Below are 22,138 nucleotides of genomic sequence, written 5' to 3' on the forward strand. Positions count from 1 at the left end.
AAGAAATTTACAACTACTGACTGAACTTACTATCTACATATTTTGTATCAAACAAACGCCGAACACTAACTTTCATACTTAGAATCGAGAAGTCATCGTATATTACGACATCTATCTATATCCTACAGCTGATAACGTAAAACAGAACTAACTGTAATCAAGTAGTGCTTTTAGTAAAGTCTCGTTCGTCAAGTCTTCCAGTTGAACTGAAGGTTATTACTTACTCGACTCGTTTTATGAATCATAGTTTGGTTTCACCACTAAAACTTGTACAATTAGGGAAGTTTGAAACAGTCCCACAACTATAATGACAATACATGTGACTAGGAAGACCATTCTAGTTTTGTAAACTTCAATTGAGGTCCCTCGATAGTAGAAGGACCTAGACCGTCTTAAGCGAGAGATGTTTAGTGCGCGTCTTCCACCAATCTGTCCATTAAAAAAAAGACAAGACGAAAGATAAGACGAAAGTAATTAACATGCAGTGCAAAATGTAGGATAGTCATGAAATAGACATGAGACCCGTATTTACTGCTATCTAGTGGTTTGATGATCGACGAAGAGAACCAACGATAATCTAGGGCTCATACACCTTTGATTGTAACAGATCTAAACGTCTGTAACTTATAATCAAGGGTACCTACCCATTTGATTGTAAAGATCGAAACGCCTGTAGTTTAAAAGCTTTTCTTGAGAGTGTTAACATAACACACCTGTTTTCAAAATCCCCGGCGAACATCTTAAAACACAAGGGTAAACGAAAGAAGAAACCGCTCGCGGAGTACAAAAAAACAAGGCATTAACTGTTGTCGTACTTCGAAGTTTACTTGTTGAACACTTATCTTGTGTTCTCTTACAAGATTTACCTGGTGTTCCTTCGTGATTCAGAAGAGCACTAGTTTTAGTTCTTCTTTACTTACTCAAACTAGGACGGTTCGAGTTCGCAGTCCAGTCAGAGAACAATGTAAACGTACAAGAATGTAAAAAATAATGAAACAACCCGTGCCAACCCAAGAGGACTTATTTTCTTCTATGAACGCCATGTTACTGGATAAGATTCACTCACGACTGGAGGTCAACGTTTTGTTAAATAGACAGGTTATAATTAATATGGCACCAAACAATAGACATTATTTATTCGATGATGAACATACACTTTGTACACTTACGAGTCTTTAAATTAAAAAACCACTAAAAGTTATTCAAGGGAGTCCAATTAAAATTTTTTCTCAGTATTGAGTACTCAGTACAAATAGACTTTAATCCGTTCTGTTTGTATTCTTGAGGTCGTGTAAGTGATAACTTTTCAAGTTTTATGTAGACACAGGGACTGTTGGAAGGCCTATAGTAACGACTACACGAGAAAGAACGTCATAGACGCCGTCTTTTCCTTCCTTTTCGCTTGACGTCTCGACTAAGTATACTCATCTCTGTGACTTGAGGCCTACGCTTTACGTCGGTAACTCGCGTGTTTCGTAAAACAGTTATTTCACTTTCTATCCATATCATAGACCTCCTAGCTTATAGCGTTAGGTGTCAGCCTAAGGTGAAACTTCGAGTACTTTCTAGTTTAGTATTACCGTTTCTATATACGATCGTATCGAGCAAGGTTCTTCCTAAAGTTAGAGATACTAAGGGAATACTCCGTATAGTTTCTTTCAGCTCCGTAATAATGACTACGATTAAGACTATTACTTGAAGTGTGCTCCATAAGAGAGAAACAAGTTTCTTATATAAACGAATATCACCCAAATCACCTATTACCATATTGAATAAGAGAGGATGAATAAATCACGAGAACTTGTTCGTTTTCGTTACCCCGCACGAAATAGGTACCGCTTTCTACACGATGAACTGATATTACTTGACCGCTCCTTCAATGCACGATACGAAGTTAGATGTCTTCTTTTATAATTGAGTCACTTCTTTGTCTTGTGCAAAGAACAGGTCGTGCGACGTTTTTGGTAAGGATTTGGGGATGTGACGGATGGAAACGTCGATTGTTGCCTAATAAAGGACGTATTGGTACGATCTTTGCTTTACGATCTGTTTATATTCGAGCTCCTATTAAGGGAGATAGTGATACGATATAAGAGCCTGTTACAGGAACGTTGTCGACATCATCAGTTAAGTTGCCACTATTTACGGTTCCTTGGTCTCTTTGTGCATAAGGTACATCAGTGTCTATTTGATTTAAAACGCCGATACTCTTACACCAAGTAGTAAGTAGGAGGAGCTGGAAGTCGATAAGTACAGGTTTTGTAGCTACTTAAGTTCACCGAATTAAGAAGAATGACAAGTCAGGATGCGGTCGAACTTAGACGTTCCTAATTCCTTATGATGAAATTTCGTTCAGTAGGAAGTAGCGATAGACAACCCTTACTCTTAAACTTCATATCTTTAGGGTTCATAGACAGATACGAATTGGTAAATTCCAAGATGTACGGTCTTCACATGGGTTTCGATCTATTCGATAACAAAGAACTACTACTATAACAACAGGTCTTCCTGAACTGTTTCGAAACCTGCCACCTGTACTTTCCCTACCATTTACCACGCCATCTTTGAACATTTCTTTCGAAAGTAGCAAAACTATGTATAGAGTTAAAGAGTTTGGGCTTCTATCGCCTCTTAAAGCTGGGTGCTCGAACACCCACCCGAAAACCCTACTTACAGAAACTAAATTTCCTTACCTTCTTCGTTCCATAGTGACCTAATATAGTAATAACCGTTCTGAACCATTCCTTTCCTGTTATCAAAAACGAGGAAGCAAAACAATCAAGAATAGATAATGAAGAGCAATCACGTACGATTCGAATAGAAAAAGCAGAGAGTCGTCTATTAATATGTTAGTAAATATAAAAAGGCATCAAATGAGATAACCTAATCAACCATCAACATATAGTCCTCTAAAATAAAAGAGACACTTTTTATAAACCGACAACTAGTAAGTTCTGAACTGTTATGTTTTTACCTGAAGATTAATCCATAGTAACAAAGACAAAAATCTAATGATATGAACACATTCACTCATTAACATATCATCAGCGTCGATACGTTATACTTATAGCGGATTCTAATGTGACTTAGAGTTTTAAACCAACAATAATTAGTTGTGGACTAGGATAAGGCTCGTGTCTGTAGACTCGAAAATTTTACATACAGGTAGACAGTACTAGTTATGGATAACGCAATAATAAGACTGTTTTAGGGACTATTATTACAGTAAAATGGAAGTCTTACTCCTGGCGTTCGACACCTTCGAACCTTGCGACGGAGGCCCCAACTAGTGGAAGATGTTGAACTGCATAGGAGAGCTGGCGTCAACCGTGCACGAGCCCGAGCCGATGCTAGGTCGTCATCTGGAGCGTGTCTAGTTCTTACGACGACATTAAGTGATGTTACCCTTGATGTTCGGCACCGAGCTAGAACGATAATGTTTCATGTTAAGTATAACCAGGTTCATACACTTAAAGCTGTTGGGTATGTAAGTCTCGACGATGTACTTGTTCATTGGAGTGTAATTAACTGTTTTAAATCGAGCATAAACAATTAAAGTAAAAACACAGCAAAATACTTTTTATTCGATCAAAAGAATGCGTTCATCACACTCGGCTGCCGTAGCGAGACGTTAAAAACAGAAAAGTCCACGATAAAAAATAAAATAATTGAGATTACAACATAAACGACATGTCATACGAACAAAGAGGAGTGACATTATTTTAGTGCTACACAAGAATCCCTTCCTCGATCGATAAAACTAAACTGAGATCAAAAAAAAAAAAAAAAAAAAAAAAAAAAAAACCCACTTTCAACTACATCGAGAAAAGTAGACAATTACCGTGTTTGAAATAAAAACAATTACGGGGTGGAAAGTGTCACGAAATTTTAAGCTCGTGACGTGCATTACCTGCGAACTAATCTGGTAGACCCATGCCTCTCTAAAGTATATATTAAAACTCAGAGCAATGTACGGACGGTTTTACGACGAAAAATGTACCACAGTTCAATACGTCACAACTACATAACACCGCATTTAACGTCTCCCAAAACTCATTGAACATACACACAAAATCCCCAACAAACCAATCTACATTAATATTTATGTCACATCAACCTCTGCGTACGTCAATCTATACATCGACAATGTTGATGTACGTAGAACAAAATAACCTACATCATCTTTAGCGACATTAATATTTATTAAACAAACCAACGTACATCAACTCTTTATTAATAATTTTAAAATAATAAAATATACATACTACCACTCTAATGGAAGTTGCATTTTTTTTTTTTTTAATAAAAAACAAATTTTTATTCATTCCTCCATTGAATAGAAAACAAATTTTAATAAGAGAAGTTGACGATGTCAACCTTATCGCCGATTAAATTCGCATCAAAGTTGGGACGTCAAGGAAGACGTCGTCTCGTCGTCAACCTCAATTTATATAGTTTAGTTTATAATTTAAAAATAAACGTATATCAATGTTGATGGCACGTCACGTCAACATTGATGTATGTTGGTTTGTCGGGACAAGGTGCACACGTCGACTCCTACGTGATAGTAGTTGTTGTTGGTTGTGAGCTTCAGTTTTAGGACCAAAGATCCCAGTCTCTAAGGTATTAGAGATAGACTCCCCAAAAACTGTAGATTAAGTGTCCAAACAATTTTTTTTTCTATTTTCATAGTTAAATTTTTGTTGGCTTATTTTTTAAAAGTTTAAAACTAGTTTTCTTAGAGGGATTTTGACCACGGGTCACGGGTGCTTCAACACATCATTGCACCCGAGAGGTTAGGGCAAGCGTAGTAGAAACTTACGCGCGAGGGTAGCGAGCTTGGGAAGAAGCAGGGGTGCTTCGAGAGGAGGAGGCGATGGCGCTCCGCTTCGCTTGCCGGGGAGAGGGGAGGAGGGAGGAGAGGCTAGAGGAGGGGTGCGAGAAGTTCAGTACGCGGGAGCGGGTCAGGGATTGGGATCCGTGGGTCGAGGTGCGGCTGCGGTAGTTTTACCGAAGAAGGAGGGCGCGAAGGTGGCGGTTGAGGCAGTAGTCGAAGATGTAGTTCACGCTGTACGACCCGAGGCGTCGTCGGGAGAAGCTCGTGAGCCGCTTAGCGCTAAGCCAGTGGACCTTGCGGTACTAGGTGCCGAAGAAGTGGCCGGTGCCGCTGGGGCGAAGGCCCGAGCCGAACAAGCGCGCTCGATCCCAAGTACCGAAGCTTGGGTTACACAGATGAGACCAAGAACGCTAGGTCCCAACAACCTTCGAAGTCCTGGAGCTTCTCCCAGAGTTACACGTACCTAAACAACATTTTTAACCTAAAAATGTACTAGAAAGCCAAGCCTTGAGCGACGACTCAAACATACGCTTTACACCGCTGAACCCAAGGCGGGTCTTCTACAAGCTGCTTTACCCACTCTCTCTACAGCAGAGAACCTCGCGAGAGCAGCCGCGGATGCGCGTCTCGCTCGCTCGCCAAGCGCGGAATCCCAACAAATTCCTTTACACGTCGCTTCCGCCTCAACTCCACCTACTCGAAAGCTACCAATCACAAGAAGTTCCAACGCCGGCACATCCTCTCTAGTTCATGCCCTCTAGCTAAGTACCTGAATAACAATCTTTCTCAAAGCTCCGGCTAGTTAAACACCGCTTGAGGGAGCAGCTATACATAAGTTTTACGGAGCTGCAACTGAGGCGAATGCGCCACAAGCTAAATTACCCACTCTCTTTGGATCAGAGCACCTTGTCATACGATAGACCTAAGCAAGTGTCGCTCTCTACAAGCCTTCGCAATCGTAACAAACTAAGACACTTCTCCCGGCACTAGCTTCCACTGCTCCACTGTAATCACTGGAACAACGTCAACACATTCTTCGAGCTCGTCCCTTATACCACGTTCACGTAAGTACGACACCAATAAGCCTTCGATAAGAGCAGATTATAAGAAGACAACTTAAGCAATGACCTACGGATACGTTTCACACCGGAATAACTTCAACGCAACTTCGACAAACTCCTTTACCCGCTTTCTTTACACTAGTGAACCTCGTGATAGCACCGCCCCACACGCGTGACGCCATTTGGAATACTTCGCTAGCGCAAGAAATTGCTTTACGCCGTTGTTCTTCATCTCTTCGGGTTAAGTCATTGGTATGATTCGGAAAACCTTAGAACGCGCTCAAATCGTCTCGACTTCGAGAGTTTTACACGAGTACCGCACCGCTAGGCCTTGCTGAACCGACCGCTTAATCGGCACCCGTGACGCTAACATCTGTACATGCGTTTCACACCTCCGAACCTACAACGTTCTTTTCACAAACGGCATTACGGCCTCTCTTTGCATGATTGCACCTTGCACTACTATCCCCGCGACCCTTACTTGCCGGTGCGACTCCTTCGGGACAAAAAGGATTTCTTCTACGTCGATCTTTTTCACCTCGGGTTGCTTCAATGCTACGAACGCCACAATAGGCGAACACCGGTACCTCCGGATCACTTCCTCCCGGAGAGAACAAAGCTTTCCTACCACTATCTGGTGAGAGAGCTCGGTCCCGATCTCGTAATGAGAACGTAATAGCTGTACAACCGATCTCGTCCTCTCTAGCTCGCTCGTTACCTTTATTGTCTCTTGAACGGACTTCCTCATTTTCGACCAGGACGCCGGACCCCGCGGAACAACTCACGGACGTCCTCGATACCGTTTACGCTCGAGCCAGCTCCCCGCCGAAGAGCACAAGAGCTCGAGCTCGGGAGTTTAAGACGTCCCATAAACGAACGCGCCTCGTACGAGCGCTTCCCGCCAAAACAGCTACTAAGACGTTCCTACTCTAACGATTACTTCCTCTTCCCCCATTTCCAGTACTCACCGATATCAAACCATGTACAACCCCCTTTACGAGTATTTAAACAAAGGACCCTACCTAGAGTAGGAGTTTCACCTCTCTAAATAAGGTACCACTTCGACGAAGTAACAACATATTTTACCTAACTCGTTCTACCAACCAATTAATGAATTCAGTATAATGAGAGATAACTAATCTCCTTTTGTACGGTGATTAATTTGTATTGTAGTCCCACTCAGGTTGGAGGAGATAATGTGTTAGTTGTACGATGATTACTTCGATTATTACGTGAATAAAAAGCCAAGATTAGTTTTAGGCTTCCAGGGAGGTAAGCTTATATTAGTATGTATTGCGGAACCTTGCCCGAGCTTGAGGAGCTAACTCACTCCATCTAACACAATAGCGGAAGCTACTCGGTCAGTGAAACTTGCAATTGCGATATGTCGGTTATGTCAGGTACCTAAGGCACGGAGCGTTAGCGTAACAGGGAGGGATAATCGGGACAACACTTCACTCCGCCTAAGTGGCGTCTTAGTAACTACGCTTGGAAGCTGTCCCTTTAGTAAAACTACACTAGTCAAGTAGTACTCTTTTTTGACATCCATTTTCATGTTCCTTGTCTTATAGATTTGTCATGAACCTCAAGACGCTCTCGCCGTCTACGTTCACGCTAAGCTTCATTTATTCAAGATAAAACGCTCTGTGATAGCTCAACTTTGAATTAAACGGTACACCAGCCGAACATTCACAATAGAAGTCGAGAGGACATTTCAATATTATCTAATACTTGATCTTATTGTGTAACCCAATCTAACCAAAGCTATTAATGAAAGTTTTTAACTATTTAGTCGAAACATATTAAACTGCTTTGTATTGGACCATTGTACCCGTTTCTTGGTTAGATAGCACATTAGTGAAAGCGGATGACATTTTTGGTCTAGCGATAGTCCTATTTCGAGACGCATAGAGAGGGTTTCAGGCATGACGGCTTTAGACATTTCCGTTAAACGTCTAAGTTATACTCTGACCTGTTTTTCCTCTACTTTTTACATAAATCCCAAACACTTTACTTTAAACCAGTAGAATACGCTTGGATAGTCCCACCAACTGTATTTCAGACAACTACATGAATCCCAATCCTAGACCATGCATTTTGAGCCGTCGCCTCGCCAGCCCTTACGGATAAAGGGTGTTCCATCCCGGTAGAGAACCACCTAATATGTGTTCTAGTGGCTCTAGTTAGTGTAGAGGACTTGTTACTATTTTTGACAATTTAATTTGTTATGTTGGAAGCATGTGTCATCCTTTAATAAAACGTACGACGACGTTTTAATAGATAAGTGTATATTTATCTACTAATATCTACTAAAACGTCCATATCGTGAAGGGTACGAATAAATATGGACTCACAAGTCTAAAATGTTCCGATATGTACATTTATCTACTAAAACGTCCCCATATATCTTCATTTTAGGGGCTTTTCATAAATGATTTTTGTACAAAAGTTGTCCTTTGTTAGGTCTCCTGTGATTGGACTTCTTTATCATTAACAACAAAGTATAAACATTAGTGGTTATTTTGGGCCTTGGGTGCGTATCTCTAATATCAGCGGTCATTCCTATAACGACTACTTCTTTATGGGTGACAGCAGCCATGATCAGGTCTTAACTATTGGGACTATAAAAATTATATTCGACTCTTTAACAGACGACATCCTTCGTAAGAGAAGACCTGACTTTCCAGCCTCATAATAATCATCTTTTATGATCCAACTAAAATGGAACGTAAGAGAAACGGTACTAGGTCGAAGAGGACCATTCCGATCAGGATGTATTCGTGGTAAGCGTATATATAGAAGCAGTAGATACATGGACTCCTTGCTAAAGTTCACGTAGTTAACATGATTAAGGTGTACACTTAGTATAAATATTGGTATCTTTCTTGTGTGTTGTACCCAAACCCTTCCCTTAAATACCTAAATTGGTCATATTTGTTTCTATAATCTCGAGATTACGATGTATTTACTTACCTTTTTCTCATTTCTTTGTAATAAACCAAAATTACTAATCTTCTTAATTATGGATAGAACTTGTTCATCAGAAGGCGTCTGACTTGGAGAAACGAGTGAGAAGACCTTCAGGAGTCTTTGACCTTTCGACATACCGGTCGAAAGATGAAGTTAGTCGTAGACTCAAGTGTTTCTTCTTATTTTTTTTTTACAAAACTCATTGTACATTTATTCCATGGAAAGAGGATCATTGGTACGATTAATAGCTGTTTTGTAACTTTACAATTTAGGCGAGTGTTCCAAGATTTTGATGAAAATGACTTCCTGGTCAATTAAAATGTAATCGGGAAATACAATGATCCTATATCTTCGCAGATGCATGTTGTTGTTCTCTAATGTAATATTTACTTCGGAGGTACAGCGATCTTAAGAATAAATTGTTTTACTTTCCGATTTAACATTGGACGTGAAATCGCAGGAGGGTCTCGTATCAACCTAGACTTGGTAGGGTTCTCCTTAATTCCATGTATTTTTGTCCGGGTTTATGAAAAAAGGTCATAAGAGGCAAAGACTTTAAACCGCTCTCTAGTAAGGGTCGTATTACTCGTGAGCTTTTGTAGACACTTAACACTTCTTATTGAATTTCTTTCGCGAGTTATAGTGTCTAGTAGTGTACTAACTCTCCCGCATTTTCTTCTATCGAACTTCTTTAGGTGTTTTCCTTTGACAAATGATAGGGTCATGATATTGAAGGACTATTTTATAATTTCGGACTACCATCAAGACATAGACTTCATAGAAAAAACAGTCTTTCACTCGGTTACTTTGAGGCTTTTCCTTCTTTCTGAGAATGAATGTCGTTCTCACCACCCAGGTTGTACTCTTCAATTTAAGACGAACTCTCCGGGAGGCCAAGCTTTGAGCAGTGAACCACACTAGACGGTTTTAGGTTAGCCTCCTAGCTTTGTTTAGGTAGGTACCTGGAACAACAGGAATAGGAGCGTCCTCATAACCATGAACAGTAGGTGGACTCTCCCGTGTGGTATCTTAGTCGACATAGAAAAATTATGAGTCTAATAGACAAGTGTTACGCTCGAAGTGAAACTTTACGTCTTCGTCAGTAAACCATTGAGCATTTCAAACCTGACGTCGTCATTCAGTTTTACTGGAAAGCTTAGAGTTTCTACTTCGAAGACGAATACAACGTCGATTCTCGATAAACTCTCCTATGGCTCCGTCTTCGAAAATCACGAAAACCCTTGTCGAAATAAGTTCTCGATTTAATGGAGAGGGACCTCTAGTCCCAACTACCCTAATCACTCTTCTTGTCGGAGCCCCATGCGATTGAAGACCCTAGCGCGTCCGTTCGCCAGTAGTCCGTACCCGTACTAGGAGACGGATAACAGGCTATAACGGTACATCACTTTAGATATTATCGTATTCGCTTGTTTTCATCTAAATGATTATATCTCTACTATTTATGATCGTTTCATCACAGACTTATTCTATTTTTTTGTATTGTTTAGTTGAATTATAGTATACGAGTTCTAATTATGCTGACCTTAAGGTGACGAGTATAACTTACTTGCTTGAAGTTCATGTCATTAAGGTTTCCTAGTTCCAACGTTGAACTAATGAACAGAAAGGAGTCGAACATACGTTAGGACCAAAGAGGGTACGACTTCAGCCCGGTAGGGAGGACCACGAGTATCTAGCGTATTCACATCTTGGGGCTTCTCGGCGCATCGTGATATTTGGATACTTTAAGTTTTGATTGTTTAAGAATCGCTCAGTTGAGAATTCTCCTCTTCAATTAGCTAACAATTGAATGGAAAACAGCTACAAGTTACCTTGTTGGGACGGAAGCTCCCTCCCTAGGGTTAAAGCTCATTTTCTTTGGAGTTGGACTAGAAGAAGGACGTCTTAATATGATTTTAGACATGGAAATTAGGACTTTTTGTGGTGACACTTATAGTCTTTGTAACCTTTATTAAATACCGTATTTTTGGTTAATTTCTATGCTTTCTACAGCTTTCTTTAGCTGAATGTGTAGTTTACATGGTCCAGGTGGTCCACGTAAGGTTTGTTCTAGGGTTATGGACGGTATAGTTCAGTTTAATCTCGTAAAGTATACGCGGCCGTGTTTTAAGGTGCTAAATGTACATTCTGGGTCGTTTGGGGCTAAAAGTATACGTTGGCATTTCTCGAGTCGCAGTAAGTTTTGGCTGAAAAGGTGTACTAAACCTACTGAGGGATACATATTATATCCAGTTAGATACAGGCTTTGGCGTTAACGTAATATGCTTTTAAATCTAAAATGTCCCCCAGATGTGTATTTATCTAGTGGACGTCACATTTTTTAGTGTTTAAAACTCTTTTTACACATGGGAGACAATAGAAGAGACAATTCTTGGAGGTAGTTCAACAGCTGCGGTAATATGACTTAGGGACATTGCTAGGGCAGCCCGAAGCTGTCGCAGTTGACCTTTTAGGGTAATAGATAGTGTTGGATGTTTAGTTTTTAGGGGAGGTTTAGTGGTCTTTTCGTTTTGGTTTTGTGGTTTGGTTAGTTTTAGTGTAGTTTAATGGCGTATGGCTAGCCAGGGGCTGCGTATCGGAGTGAGGCTACCCGCTGTAACACGGGCCTCCAGGATACGTTGTTCGCTCACGGAACAACGTCGATGACGCCGTGATCTTCCACCCTAGAAATCGAAGAATATATCCTTAACTTCGGGATCCTTGTCGTATACCCCTCCCTAATTCATGGTTTCGAACCTCTCTCGAGGGTACAGCAACCTCTGCCACTAGCTAACGAAGCAGAAGCAGAAGCAGCACTAGCACCGGCAAGGGAACAGGGAACTAAACCTTTGATGCATAGGTACCGCATATTCGCTTCTAGTGCTCGATCCCAAAATATGCACCCCCCCCCCCCGCTCTTTCTCTCTCTCTCTCTCTCTCTCTCTCTACCAGGGCCAAAAATAACCACCTAACCAACCATGTGCACCGTGCACCGCGCTTCGCGCTAGCGCGCGCGGTGCACCGTGCTTACGGTGCACCGCTCAGCGGCGCAAACTAACCGATCAATCAATAAAGCGATTCGAATAGTGTTTGATTGATGGTGATTGAGAAGGGGTATTACGTATTAAATATATAAAAAATTTTTTTTTGAAAAATTACTCTATAATAATTAATAACTATATCAAACCACTCAGCACACTAAATTAGGCATTCATTTAAAATTTCTAAGTAGAGCTAGACTTTTAAAAGATAAAGTCAAAGTTGTGACATACCTCCTATATATAAAAGAAATTTTTTTAATATACAATTTGTTTAATTATACCAAATGTTTTAGACAATGATAAACAATGTTTTTGTTTATTTTATAAAATGGAAGTGTGCAAGAATATATTATGAAGGGTAAACTAGGAACCACATCAAACCTCAAAAATTAAAAATTATTATTTATTTATAAACTAGTTTTTTTAGTAGTTCAATATCAATTCCCATTTAAAGTTTATGGTGGATATATTAAAACATGAAAGAGGGAAATCATGAGACATAAAATTTTACATAGTTAAGTCATAGGACATCAAAAAAAAAAAAAAAACAGTCGGAAAAGTAATTGAAAAGCAATTTAGTATATATTTTTTTGAAGTCTATGGAGTGGATATCAAATAGCTTATAACTGAAATCATAAGAAATCAAAATTGAAACGGTGACTAAATTATTTTTTTTAACCACTTGCACTATTGTTTTCCTCTTTTTATTTTGGTGTACTATTTTTTCACTATGTAAAATTAGGTGTCTCATAATTTCACTCTTTTATGTTTTGGTGTCCCCACCATAAACTTCAAAAAAGATTTTAATTTCGAGTTTCTTTAAATGGTATAATATCACACTAGTGTACTCAGTATTGATTGTGATATGTAACGACTTACTCGTTTAATAGGGTTGTACCCTTTTAGTACACCTAAGCTCTTTCTAATTTATATCATCATCATAGTGTAAATTTTATTATTAATGTGTCTCTCTCTTAAATTAATTAACAAATAATATAAATATATGTAATTAAAGTTATGTACATTACGAGCTTAAAAATGAGTTTAATTGTATTTTTTTTTTTTTGACCGATCTGGCCGGGCGCAGCTTATTCCGGACCGGGTTTAATGACACCCGATACGACTAGGCCGGGTGTAATGTGGAGAATTTTAAACTTTCTTTAATATACATCTACGGTGCCCATTTGAAGTTAAGTTGGGAGGCATCAAATTGAATAAAAATGAAACAGTAAGACATTAAATTTTAAAATTTTTGAACGTGAATTGATCATACGCTAAATCGAATAAAAATGAAACGACAGAGTATTAAATTTTTCAACATGAATTAATAAAACACCAATATTTTTTTTTAAATGAAACCATCGGATAAACTATCATCTAAGAAACCTATTTTTTTCTCTTTATTTTAATATCTTATCGATTGGCGTTGAAGAATTTGCTCTACTACTGTTTTACTTTTGTTCGATTTGGTGTTGCCTCCGTTGAAACTTCAAACACCGCTTACTATGTCGTTTTTGTTTCATCTTTTTAATTTTCTCTTAACTTCTCGATTGGTACAAGTTAAGGTTTATGTATGTATGTATGTATGTATGTATGTATGTATGTATGTATATATATATATATATATATATATCCTAAGTAGTGTTTTTATTGTATTTCTTATTTATACCATTTTAAAATCATCACGATTAATCAAACGGTGTAACAATAAGTTGTGTTTGTTTATAGCTTTTAGATTAACTTTCTAACTTATCTAAGAGATCAAGTGTAACTAGAATTAATTAACAAGGAAACAAATCGTACCTATCCTGATCGTATATAATATATATATATATATCACATTTCGATAATATGATAGTCTTCGTACGTATCTCGTAAATGACGAAAGCTATAAAACTGGTAACCTAATTCTTAATATGCCAACCCTACTAACGGCAGGGGGATCCCAATTCATCATAGAGATCTTAATTCACCAGGGGTGTCCAATTATCATAATTAGGTTTCTAATTTTTAATAATTTCCCCGACTAGATTGTCGGTTTTTTAGCTTTCGTGGTCTAAGAGATACGAAGACTATCGTATCATCGAGAGAGAGAGAGAGAGAGAGAGAGAGAGAGAGATATATATATATCAGATTTTATCTTTATAGATATTCTAAAATGATATTATATACTAATGTACCTTAGGCTGATGACATGATAGCTATCATGATTCGCAAAGGAAACTGATAAATGTAGGCAATCTAGTATGATAAGTTAGTTGGTGGATGAATTGGGATCTTTTGATAATTGTAGGATTGACTCGTGGTGATAATAGGTTTGGTGTGTAGGGAAGTAGAGCGAACCATGATGATAGTTATCGTATCGTTGGATTAAGACTAATGCAAAAATACACGATCAGGTTTTATCTTTATACTCTAAGTTAATCATATCATGTAGTAACGTACGTATACACTAAATGATTTTAATTGAGTTAGTTGAGAGATCTTTATAATTCGTTTTCTCTGATGATTAATTTTCAATGTAGCTTAAGTTAATTAGATTTACAAGATGACATCTATATTTTGATATATAATCACGATTTGTTTTTTTCTTTTCCCCCACTTTGAACTTAAATCGACGACCCATTTCGAGTCCGAATTTTAAATCAAAAACATAGATTAAAAGGTACGTACCACATTCTTCTTGTGAAGTTGTAGTTTCAAAGTTAAAATGGTTATTTATAAAGTGTATAGGTACATTTTTTAAATCTATTGGTTTATTTCTCTTTGTTATAATCAACGTTGAGTAAGAATTAATTGGATTTAGTGTTACGTTTTACATAGTTTATTTTCGTTTTAATGGATTAATGAGTTGGGTTTTTTTGTATGTATATAACTTTTTCACTTAGAGGGAATGATTTTCGGTACTCTTTAGTTTAGTTTAATTTTGTTAATGGAAGTTTAATTTGATGTGAAAAGTGTTCGTTTACGTACTCGTTGAAGATTTTAATTAGGTGGTATAAATAGGTAGTCGGTGTCCTTAATTAAAGAGGTCACATATATATATATATTTGTGAAAGTTTTTGGAGTTTTCATTTTTTTGTTTCTCTTTTTTTGTTCAAATGTTCGATTTAAAGTGTTATTACTAGTATATATTTCGATTAAATACGTTACATGATATATATTGTTGTACGTACGGGTGGAAAAAAAAAAAAAAAAAAAAAACAGGTTTTGGGATCGATCCCGATCTCGAGTTCCACCACCTCCTCTAACGAGTAGGAATAATAGTAGGAGGCCGCCGCCGCCGTCCAAGTTTAGGTGGTGGGTGACGGCGGAGGAGCCGGGGAGGAGCTGAGAAAGCAGCCGGCGACGGCAGCAGCTGCTGCTGCTGCCAGGGACCAGTTACGGTCACGGTGACGGAGAGAAGAACATTGGGGAGGAGGAGGAGGAGAGGGGGTGATGGGGGTGGTGGAATGATAATAATAATAATAATAATAGTAGAGAAAAGAGACATTGCGAGTGTGGTGACGACTGCGGGAGGAAGGGGAAGTATATCGTGGGCTAGAACGAGGCCACCGAGCGCGCCACCGGAGGCTCGCGGACGGCGCAGGGCTTGGAGCGGGGCGTGCTGCGCGTGGCCTTGGCCGGGGGAAGGAGGAGGCGGACCAGGACCCCGACGCGGCTGTTTTCGTACTCCCTCAGCCGCCGGCGAAGGAAGAGCGGGTTAGAGTGGCATCAACGGCAGCAGCCCCCCCACTGCGGCGCGGTCAACGCGAGGCCCACCGTCGCGTACACCGGCACCTCGCGGAAGCGGCTGAACTTGCACGCCGGCGTCTGCCCCGTGACCTCGCCGGGGAGCCCCTAAGCGGCGGAGGAGGCGACGACGACGACGACGACGACGACGACGAAGCCGCCGCGACGAAGGAGTGGGAGGAGTAAGAGTAGCAGGAGCAAAGGATGACGGCGGCGCCGCAGGCGAAGCACCGAGCTAAAGGACCCGGCCAAAAAGCGCCCTAGCAGAGGCGGTAGCGGCAGCGGCGGGTGGCGCCTCTTACACCTCCCCACCACCCCCTCCTCACCTCCCACCCCGCGCGAGTATCATATACTAGTTTAATGTCTCTCTCTCTCTCTCTCTCTCTCTCTCTCTCTCTCTAAAATTACCACCACTACTCTCCCCCCCAAAAACACTTCATATCCTTTCATCATTACCCCCTCCCCTCTCACTTGGCGTTGCAGCTAAGCAATGCACCAGAGAGGGAAAAGGGGGGAAAAAAAAAAATGAAAAAAAAAAAAAAAATGAAAAAAGATTAAAAAATTAACAAATAATTAAATAATCACCAAGCGCTCCAACTCAATATTCCTCCTTAGGCACCTGGGTCAGGTAGAGTGTTAGAGGTAGGTGGCAGATTACTTGGGATCTGGCCACTGGGTGCCACCTATTGAGCATGCCAGGTGCTTACTGAGCCACCTGCGCCGCGTCACCTTTTTTAGAAATTAAAGTCTTTTTTACCCTTAATTTAATTAAGGTTAAAAAAGCTGGCGTCAAGGCGACGAGTAGAGACGACGGCTGAAGCGTGGGGTGCTGGCGTGCATCGCCCACGTGGTTGTGAGCCTTTAATAGCGTACTTGGGCCACGTGGCATGTGGTACAGGAGCTTTTATATAATTAATGATGCACGCATGTTATCCGCTCGTCTCGATGATGTGATAGCTTTCATATCTCTTAGACGACGAAGGCTGAAAAATTGAAAATTTAGTCAGTAAAATTAGTGAAGATTAGAACCTAATTATGATAATAGGACACCCTTTGTGACATTAGTAGGGTAAGCATGTTAAGAACTAGGTTCCCAATTTTTTAGTTTTCGCAGTTTAATAGACATGAAAGCTATCGTATCATCGAGATGTGATGTTATCCGTAATATGCGACAACCTTTCAAAATACATAAAACGTTGTCAACGATTTCATGAACTACTAACCCTAGAATATATTCAAGATTCAAGCTTTAAATTGATGATGTATAAAAGTCAATTTTTCATGTTGTAAGACGTATCGAATATTGAAAGTATAAATAAGTAATTTACAATGTTGTGCCACTTACTATATATTATACTTATCTTGAAATCTACAATGTATATCGTTCGTGTAACTACCTTGGTTTTAAAATTAAAGTAAAAATCCACTCCTTTAAAATCCACACCAGGTACTATGCAACCCTATGTGGACCACGTGGGCTATTCAAGGAAAACGACTCCGAGTGTTGCACCCGATTCTCCCCTTTGCGCAAAGTGTCGAGACCTTTGCCGCAAAGGGTTCACCGGATATTACCCTTTCACAACCCCTAAGGATCATCTAAACGACCCCTTAAAATGACTCATCTTTTGATTCTTTTCTCAACTGGTATTGATAAGATACGTGGCCCACATATGTTTGCCTGCCGTGACTAATGACAATATTTTTAGTTTTAAATTATATTATCTATACTAAATGTTGTAAATTTCTCGAATGTGCCTATATATAAAACTTTTCGATAACGAAGCCGTGCTTCGTTAGGGTCTTTAGTTACCATCTCTTTCATAGTGTTAAACTAGCCGTTTTTTTAGTCACAGTATCTTGTATCCTATTTAATTGAAGTTTATGGTGAGGATACCAAAACATTAAAGAGTAAATCATGGGATACCAAATTTCACATAGTTCATGTAGTCGAAAAAGCAATTATAAAATAATTTAACATATGTTTTTTGAAGTCTATAGAGTGAATTCAAATAACTTATAAGTAAAATCATAGGAAATCAAAACTGCAACAGTGACTAAATTGCTTTTTTTAATCACTTTAAATATTGTTTTTCTATTTTTACTTTGGTGCCCCATAATTTAACTATGTGAAATTTAGTGTATCATGATTTCACTCTTTGACACTTTGGTGTTTCCATCATAGACTTCAAAAGGGATCTTGTATATATCATTCAATTTAAAAATCCTCAGTATGAATATGTGGACCACATCCCTTACTAAACATCGATCCTACTCAGGTTGGTTAATACCTTTTCACTCCTTTAATCGATCTCCCTCTCTCTCCCTCTCTCTATAAATGAATCCACCCTTAGAACATAATTACTTCACAAACTCTACAAAATAAATACTATTTATTATTACTGTTCGGTTCAGTTATATATAACGTGGGTGTTTTCCACACTCTTCCCCTTTATAATCGACTCGTATCAAACAAAGTATTTTTTTTTTTTTTTTTTTTTTTTTTCTGTTTCTTTTTTATTTCTTTTTTTTTCGACTAATTACCTAGTTTAAGATTAATCACTTACTAATCTCCACCACAATCACTACCACTCACTTGAAGTTAATCTTTCATTAATTAATCAATCTTGGCAATTCGCACCTTTTGCTGTTCGCACTAGCCGGCAATACAACTAAGAAAGCTATTGTTAAACAGGCGCACGTGATCCGTACTTTTGCTGTTGGATAAAGCAATAAGACTAAGAGTAAGACTATTGCTTTTTAGGAGCATGACATAATCAATAAAGCTAAAAGTTTAACTAAGATAAGACAAATCTTCTTTTTTTTTCTTTTACTAAACACGTTTGTTACCTAGACTAGTTAACATTCATCGAGCTATTAGCAAATAATCGCCAAACTCGATCAAAACAAAACACTTATGAGCTTATAGTCGCATGACATTACCTCTCAATCAAACTGTTTTTGGTTCAATACTTATTATTACGAATTAATCGTGAGGAACTGAGGAAAATACATGTTTATTTAGAAGCACTAAAAGCCAATTAGCTGCGAATGATCGTAAAACTTTACTTCAAACATAATTTGAGATATCAAATATTCGGTATTATTTTACCAGAAGATTCAATTATTCGAGAATGTCTTGGAAACATTCATCTGGATAAAACCGTTTACAATTTATAAATAATTTATCTTTTAGGTCGAACTTTTGTTATACGAATTCGAGATAGTTCGATCATTTAATTCCTTGGTACGTTGTTATTAATGTTCAATTAACCTGTATATTTATAATTTTTTACGAACGGTTTTTCCTTTTTCAATATCATATAAATTAGTAGTCCCGAAATGATCGAAAAAAAAATACATAATTTTAGTATCATTATTATTAGGGTTCATTTTCCTGAATTTCAGACTACTACATCACAACAAGTCATTTTATGAAAAAATACCCTTTATTATAGCCTCGAAGTTGAAAATTATGAGCTTGAGCAAATACAAATGACGATTTCATTATTAAAATAGATTGTAAATTAAATAATCTTCAATGACATCGTAATTTTTTTTTCATTGGTTCTTTCTTCATGTTTCGAGTCTATTTTCAAGTACGAAAAGTACGACCATACTCGATGTCTCCTATAGAACTTATAGACGATGCACCTTGTTTTTCATTTATTCTCCTTTGAAGTCACCCTGTGAAGGGTTGCCGAAGAATAACTCACTCTTAAACAGTGATGTACTTTAAATAAAGATAGGTGTTTAGTAGATTTTAAATTAAAATAAAAAAACTCAAAATCATAATCTTTTTATAAGTGCTTAATAACTTACCTCTGTTGTGACTGTGCAGTGCTGTCAGTAACTTTTTAAAAAACGAATTCAAAATAGACTTATCGTGTTAAGCCCGTTCAAAAAGAAAAAGAAAAAAAGAAAATTAGAACAACTATCGGAGGATGTATTGAGTAACTAAAAAAAATATTTGTATATGAAGGGCGTTAAGGTTTGGTGTGAAATCATTCAATATAACCGTGTACATTACATATTTTTAAAATTCTAGTATCCAAATTGGAAAAGACTTTGTCATATTAATAAGAGGATGGAACAAGAGTTAACTACTTGTTCCTAACTACGGTTTAACATATCGATTCGGAATTTATTTTCTCTTTTTTTTAGCTCAAAAAAGTACCCTTTAAGTTTCTTGTATCAACATGTATAAAAACCGTGTGAAAAACGAGTTCTGAATCTCTTAATGTTAATTTAGTATTTCTAAAATAAAATCACATACATAGTCATTTCTCCGTCACGTAAAAAGTATATCCATCTCTTTCTGAAATACGTCATAATTAAGAAAATTATGTGTTAGAATTTTCATGATTACGAATAATCTTCGACAAATTAAAACTTCATCGTTTCGTCCCTACTTTTCCCTCGGTGGTAAATATTAAAATACCGAACACATATTTACGAAACATGAGTTTAATGGGTATATTATTATAATTTTTATTTTTGAGAAAAAAGATTTGTCACTAGAAGTACTGGAATCACCGTACTCAAAAAGGTAGTTCGTGACTTTGGTAGTTTGTATTTTCAGTTAGTCTATGTAGATAATAATAAAAAAAATTTTTTTTAATCTCTCAAAGGTATTTTACATGTTATATTCCTCTAAGTTTCTTATCATTTAGGATAACTCTATTTATGTAAACTTTGGTTATCCGAAGTCATTTAATTTCGTTGTATTCGATCAGTGTTGTGTACCTCTTTGTGACTCGAAGGGACTCTCTAGTCATTGTCCTATAAAACTAAAGTGTCATGTCCTATCATTACCATCTTATCTGCGCGCGGAGACTTATATTCGATAGTTTAAAGGATTGGATTTGACGTAGTAACTCTACCTATTACTCTCCAAGCAAAGAAGAGTGACGCCCTTATGCTAACATTTCGTCTTCGCAAGACGCATTTATGGCCACTTATCAGGAAGCCACTTTGAAAAGGGTCTTGTAAGTTATGAAGGTAGGCCACGTTGAGGAAAGGACGGTCTTATTCACACAATCCTTATTTGTCGACAAGTTACTTATCCTCTTCAATCATAGCTCCCCACCTTTTCTAAACTAATGGAAGAAGGTCATTCTCTACATACCGAGAAAAGAGGTTAAGTTGTCGTACGGATGAAGCTGGCTGGCGGCTATTTCTTGCCTCGTGATTATTTAGTTAATGTTCATGGGTTTTCCAGTCTTAATAGACTCTCAATTTACCTGGGTGGTTTACTTTATTGTATTTAATTTTCCGTCGAATGAAGACTATATTAGGAGGACCGAACTGACCAGCGCTGAAAAGTTCTTGAAGACATTGGATGATTTGGAAAGGAGGGTTAGAACTAATGAGCCAGAGACACTCAGTCGGTCTCCTCCTAAAGGACATCATGAACAACTAAACAAACCGAGTCTACGGCGATTAGGTCACAAACCGAAAAGTTCTCCTACCAGTCCCGTTCTTCCGTTACATCCGAGTAGCGAACCTAAGAAGGCATGTAAAACAAGAAAATGAGGTAGGAGCAGTTGAAATCAACCGAAAGGTTCTCCTACCAATCCCGTTCTTCCGCTAAATACGAGCGGCGAGACTAAGAAAACATGTAAAACAAGGAAATAAGGTGGAAGGAGTTGAAATGAATCAGGTTCTCTAAGATGTGAAAGGTGTAACCTTGCCCACAAAAAGAACGGTACGAGCAAAAGTTGAAAGGATGCATGCATATGTTCACACACACCTCATGACAAAAGTCCAACCACGGAGAACCAAGGTCCATAAAAGAGACTTAGACTCAACTCAAGAAACAACAGGAAGCACTCGCCTCTTAAAAGGACACTACAATATCATAAAAATCTAAGTAAATCGTTTAGGACGTCTCGGGGAAAGAAGTTGTTCCAACGTACAACGAAGAGAGGGCGTCGGTACCCTGAATTTTAATGACCGGTGACTTAACTAATCTCAAAGAGAAGTAAGATCGACACCCTTATGTTTTCAGGATCTTATTCGTTATCTTACCATTGTTTCTTGTTCTCTCCTTTTACCTACCTTTCTTTTTCGGTTCCTTTATACCCTAAAAGGATTAAATGTAAAAGAGCATTCAAAATACGCAACTGAACGGTTCCTTTTCTTCTGTTAGAAGTACGTCACAAACTTTAGTAGTCTACACGAGTACCTTTTCCTTAATAATTTATTTTACCAGAAGTGTACTTTTTGCAAAAACGAACAATCGTTCAGTTCTTCAAGCTTGTGCGGTTGTTTTATTTGTTACGGATTAGTTCTTATTTAAGATCGTTACAAAGATAGATTTATGTTCACCCACGTACGTGCATGTACATGTTTGCATTTAAAAAAAAGAGAGCGAATACAGTATACCCGAACTGTTTATGATCTAGTGATTGAGACGCCATCGTTTACATTAGATTTAGGAAGGATTGTTCAAATTTAAAGTGAATGCAAAAGGAAAAGAGATGAATGGAAAGTCGTAC

The sequence above is a fragment of the Ananas comosus genome, linkage group 16 (genome assembly GCF_001540865.1).
Source record: "Ananas comosus cultivar F153 linkage group 16, ASM154086v1, whole genome shotgun sequence".
Taxonomy (NCBI): Eukaryota; Viridiplantae; Streptophyta; class Magnoliopsida; order Poales; family Bromeliaceae; genus Ananas; species Ananas comosus.